The sequence below is a fragment of the Suricata suricatta genome, chromosome 2, assembly GCF_006229205.1.
Source record: "Suricata suricatta isolate VVHF042 chromosome 2, meerkat_22Aug2017_6uvM2_HiC, whole genome shotgun sequence".
Classification (NCBI taxonomy): Eukaryota; Metazoa; Chordata; class Mammalia; order Carnivora; family Herpestidae; genus Suricata; species Suricata suricatta.
Window position 1 is genome coordinate 2,727,169 of NC_043701.1, and position 6,000 is coordinate 2,733,168.

At 50.1% G+C, this 6,000-nt stretch overlaps 1 protein-coding gene across 1 annotated transcript in view; it reads left to right on the top strand.

The window, feature by feature from the left end:
• Positions 1-6,000, top strand: part of PAXIP1 (PAX interacting protein 1) — a 52,866-nt gene that overhangs the window by 1,486 nt on the left and 45,380 nt on the right.

Sequence of the window (6,000 nt, forward strand, 5' to 3'; positions counted from 1 at the left end):
TCTGCTAGTACGTGTGACCCCGGGAAAGTTACTTGACCTCTCTGGGCCTCAGCTTTCTCGCGCTCTGAGTGCTCTTTTAGAGAGCTGAGCCAGATTCGGGACGACGCGGGGAGTCGCCGCCAGCTTGCGGCCTCGGCCAGCGTGGCGGGGCCCAGACCCAGGGCCTCACTCGGAGTCTTCCTTAAGTAGTTGGGGAACCGGGAGGTGGACTCAACTCTCTCTCCAACCTTACACTGTCAATACGTTTCTAACCTCGGCGGGGAAGTCTCGGGGTCACGGCAGCGCGGAGAGTAAGGTCGTGGTGCTCCGGCGGCATCGGCAGCGCTGTTTCTCAGCTTACAAAGACCTAAGCAGGTGTCCTGTTGGCAGTCTTGGGGCTCCCCGCCCATTGTTCTCATTCTACGTGCAGCTGCCAAGAGCACGGGGCACTGCGGTCAAGGCCCTGTTGTGGGACCCTCTCTGGGAGGCGAAGCCCATATGGATTCCCAAAAGCCAGCACCCAAAATCACCTTGATGGAGCGGGGTGCTTTGATAGACACTTGGCCTCACCTGCAGGAAGGTGCGTGGCCCCAATATGCAGGGGGTCTTCCAAATTTCAGGGCTCTCTTGCTTCAGTGTGTGCTTCCCGCTGCCGGGCCTGTGAGCACTGACCGACGTGAAGCACGGCTGATCGGATCAAGGCGGCTGTCACCAAGTGCTGGCGGCCACCAGGAGGGCATATTTTCTTCCCCAAATGTGAACACTGAACTCATTTGTTTTAACTACTATACACGGACGTGTTCTAGTTTCCTGGTGAGTTAATGCTGTTCAGTGCTTTGCATCAAATGCTCAAATACTATTCATAATGACTGTTTTATTTCCACACACTGCAAAGGCCATAAACGAAGCAACAGTTAACGCGACCACCAGCCTGTCCCAACGTACTTAACTTTGAAGAGCTAGCAAGCTGTTTTCTCCTACCACCCCAGCCACGGGACTATTCTATACCTCGAATTCAACAATCTGCTCAGTGGTGGGGTGTGGGGGTGTGTGTCCAGGATCTTCATATACTGAACATGGCCTACTGGTTTTGTATTGTTCCCTATTTTCCCTTGTATCGAATAATCAAATGACGTATTATCCGAAATGTGCAACTACGTACCCAGCAACGCCAGCATTCCGACCTCACATTGCCTTGTCTGCGAGTGCCCCTCCGACGATCACTTCTTTCTTCTCCACTCCATCCAGGGAGGATGCCCCAGGTATCCTGGCACATGGGCACCTCTTCTCTAAGTCTCTGCTGCATTTACCCTTAATCCCCCTGGTGCCAGGCTCCTGTCTCCCAGCTACTTGCAGACATATCTTATTTGAAAGAAAACAATTTGCAATGTCCCATCAGGCTCTCATGTCTGTTGTATCAGCCACGGTTGCAACTCGAGCCACACGCTCAAATTAGGACTATGTGGGAAAACTGCTTTGGAAAGGCACTCCTCACGAAGGGCCAGGCGGGGCGCAGGGGTGAGGAAAGAGCCTGGGTGCAAAGGGAAGAGAAGGCCAGCTGGGCAGAACCCGGAAGGAGAGAGTTGCACAGAACAGGTTCTTTGCCAGCTCAAGTCAACCTGACTCGGAAGTTGAAAAATAAACAGCCTAGTCTTCTGCCTGCCCTCCCCTCTCAACCCCACTGGGTTTCCGGTTCGCTGAATGTGCCTGGAAGGCAGAGAAGGACGGAGACTACGCAGTCCGGTCAGCTTGGCCCGCTGGGGCGGGGAACGCGGTGAAGGACGGAGCGTAGATCTGAGGGTGGGTGTAAGATGATGCAAGATATCCAGCACGTCCACTGCAGGCTTCCCACAAACACCTGATTGCTCTTTTAAAAGAACACTATTCATCCTGTCCATAAATAGTTAAGAACTCTATTCAACAAATACCTATTGAGTACATTTTTTTAAAAAACATCTAACAATTCTGTTTATTTTTTTGTTTATTTATTTTGAAAGAGAGAAAGAGCGCATACACAAGGGGGAGAGAGAAACCCACGCAGGCTTCACACTATCAGCACAGAGCCCAATGCAAGGCTCGAACTCACAAACCTGTGAGATTGTGACATGAGCCAAAATCAAGAGTCATAAACTTAACCGATGGAACCAACCAGGTGCCTCTGTTTTATGTTGCATTGTGTTCTTTAATCTTAATTTGTACTTTTTGAAAACTAAAAATGGTAGAAGCTGGCAAGATGCCAACAATCCCATTGCCTTTTCCTGGATACCGAGAAGACAACACTTCCCAGCTTCCCTTGCGGTTTAGATTGGAGTCACAGGACTTGGTTTTGGCCGGGGGAAGTAGCTGCATGGGGAAGCATGCTGCTCTTTCCAGGCGCGGCCACAGAACCTCCTGCGTGATGCTCTCCGTGCTTCCTCCCGGTCTGTGCAGCCGAAAGCAAAGGGCTCTCCGACAGCAAAGCCACATAACAGAAGCCCCGAATGCCCATCTGCGAGAAGGCTGTTTGAGCAAGCCACCAAGTGTGTGCAAGAAAATGTCAACGCCTGAGTCCAGTGGAATGCAATTTGTTGTACCATCTTAGACTCTATTTCTCCATAGCAGTGTAGACATTCTGCACAGGAGTATGCTGCTGTGGGCGCTCCTGGCACTCGGAGGCGTTTCGCAGCTCCCTGGCCTCTACCCACAAGATGCCAATAGTACCCACACCTCCTGTCTCGACAATCAAAAATGTCTCCAGACACTGAAAAGCGCCCCCTGGGGGACAAAACTGCCCAGAGTCGAGAACCACTGACCTAAGTCCTCTGGACTAATGCACCCACTGTGTGCTAGGCACCGAGCTTGGAGAGATGGAGAACAGGTATGGGCCAGCTTCTGACTTAAGAGCATGGAACGGAATATACTACATGACACACGCATGTGTATTTCGAGATGATTGCTTCCCTGAAGCACTGTTGTTAAATTGGAAACAAATGTGTAATACTGAATTGATTAAAAGCAAGTACATTAAAAATGGAGTATGGTTGGGGTGCCTGGGCGCCTCAGTCGGTTAAGTGTCTGACTTTGGCTCAGGTCATATTGTGACTTGTGAGTTTGAGTTCCCCTTTGAGGTCTGTGCTGACATCTCAGTGCCTGGAGCCTGCTTCAGACTGTCTCCCTCTCTGCCCCTCCCCTGCTCGCACTGTCTCTCAAAAATAGGTAAATATTAAAAAATGTTAATAAAAAACCAGTATGGTGCATCCACTAAACAATGCACATCTATTATTTATTGACAAGGAGGTACAATTCTTTTTTTTAAGTGGCAACTTAAAGAAGAGAACGAGCGACATGCATTTTTTAAGGATGGGACAGTGCAAGGATTCCCAGCATTGCTTCTGGGGATGGGATTTGAATAAGTAACTTTTTTAAAACTTGTTTTCTAATTTTTTCAGCTTATTTATTTATTTTGAGAGAGGCAGAGAGGGAGGGAGGGAGAGAGGGGGGAGAGAGAGAGAGAGAGAGAGAGAGAGAGAGAGAGAGAGCGAGCGAGAATCCCAGGAAGGCTCCACACTGTCAGCACAGAACCCAGTTTGGGGCTCGAACTCAACAACCATGAAACCATGACCTGAGCGGAGATCAAGAGTTGGACGCTTAGCTCACTGAGCCACCCTGGCGCCCCGTTTTCTAGTTTGTATACACTAAACAGTCGGATAGCCGCTGGTGGCAGTGGCAGCTGTGCTGTGAGCTGACCGCACCTTTCCCATCAAGTAACACCATTTTGGTGCCAGCTTCTCCTGTGACACAGTGACTTGTTTGTGCCTCTGACTTAAGCATTTCCTTTCCTGAAAAAGGTTAAACGCTACAGTCTATAAGCCCAAATGAAAGATTTACTAAACATTGCTAGTATCTAACTCTAAGGGGTGTGTGACTAGTTTTAACAAAATACGAGAATAGGACTGAGGTTGCTGTCCATAACATAGACATGCGTTTTTTTAATGCTTTCTATTAATTTTTGAGAGACAGAGAGAGACAGCGCGAGCAGGGGAGGGGCAGAGAGAGAGGGAGACACAGACTCGGAAGCAGGCTCTGGGCTCTGAGCTAGCTGTCGGCACAGAGCCTGACTCGAGGCTCGAACCCACGAACGTGAGATCATGACCAGAGCAGAAGCCAGTTGCTTAACCGACGGAGGCACCCAGGCGCCCCAGACATGCGTTTTTAAAAAGCCATTTGGAAATACTGCTTTAAATAATGCTTCATGCCCCCACCAGTAGGTGCAGTTTAAGTATTCCCAACTCTACTTTAGCTTTTTCAATTTCACATTTTTTTGTTGCCTCCAGTTATCTAACTTGCAAAATAGAAAATGAGAAATGTATTACCCTCTTTACCAAATTAGCAGTCTGTTTATTCTCTGAAGGCTGCATCAACAAAACGACCATGCTTTGAGCTTAGTTGGGAGAAGTGTAAAAACACATTTTTTTAGAAGTTTATTTTGAGAGAGAGCACGAGCACACAGAGGGGCAGAGAGGGAGAGAGAGAATCCCAAGCAGCCTCCGTGCTCTCAGCGCAGAGCCTGAACCTGGGGCTTGGATTCATGAAATGTGAGATCAGGACTTGAGCTGGAATCAAGAGTTGGACTCAACTGCCGGAGCCACCCAGGCGCCCAAGAAGTGTAAAAATATATTTGAGGGTAGTACCTGCATCCAAGTGAAAGAAATGGAATGCATCTCTTTAACGAACATACACCGTTAGTGCCCCGAAGAGGGTCATCTCCTAAGTGCCACGGGAATGAATGAGAAAAATATATTTGTGACGAAAATACAGAAAATGAATGAGAAAGATCGATCTGTGAAGAAAACACAGAAAACGAATGAGAAAGATCTCTTTGTGAAGAACTCTGACAACAGCAGTCTCAACGTGAGAGTCTTCTTCTATAACTTTGTACACGGACATGTTGTACAAACGAACGGTTCGTGAAAACCGTGTTTACGAGCTTCAGTGCTGACGTTGGGACTGCACCGCCCCTTGGTCTTTCGGCAGACGGGTTCTTCCTGATGACTTCAGACGTCGGTCTTGTAGATTTCCTCAGCACATCCACCATCCACACGAAATCTGATTTCCTCGAAGGGCTTTAACTTTTCCTTGCTGACAAGACACTCCAGGAACAACCCTTATCTGTGCTCCTGACCCCGGGCCGTCCTGCCGCCGGCGCCGGGAGGCCCACACGCAAACCGCCGGCACTTTGCACAGTTCGAACACCCAGGATGCTTTGCAGCTCTGAGAGGCTGATGAGTACTTCGATTGTGCAGATTCAAACTAAATACCTTAGTTCCATAATCTGCCTTATTAAATCATTTAAGTCACAGTAGGGTAAATTTCTCCTGATACATGTTACAAGTTCTTTTCTAACTTAGAAAATAAGATACCTGTTTGGTTTGCTTGAAGTCTTTAAAAAAAATTCACGTGCTTAGTTGGCGTTTTAAGGAAAGAAGGAGAGAACTAAGGAGAGTCCGCTCACACAAGAGGGCGTGCGAATCTGGGTTCGGTATTTGGACTCGTTTATTGCGCCGACAGTTTAAGAGCGAACATGTAACGCTCACAGGACCGACATCGCACGCACTGGCGGGGAGGAGGAGGAGGAGGATTATTTCTGTGACAGCGCCGGGCTGCCCTGGCGCCGCGCACCGCGGGGCCCAGCTCCCTGGGACGGAGGCCGGCCCCCGGGAACAGAGCCCAGAATTCGGGGACGGAGCTCAGACCTCGGGAACAGAGCCCAGCCTCCGGGGACGGAACCTGACGCAACACAGGCCGGTCCACGCCCGCATTCTCGGGCGCGCGTGCACTCGGGGCGCCGGGAACTCTAACCAAACTCCCCGGCTTTCCAAAATCCCCCATTCCATCAACACGGCCTCGAAAACGCCTCGTGCTCCGCGGGTGACCGCAGAGCGGGGGGCGGCCTCGGCCACCTACGAGTCCAATTCCCGGCCGCCTCGGGACGGAGCCCCAAGCGCGGCTCCCGCGCCGCCGGCCACACGCTGCCCCGACATC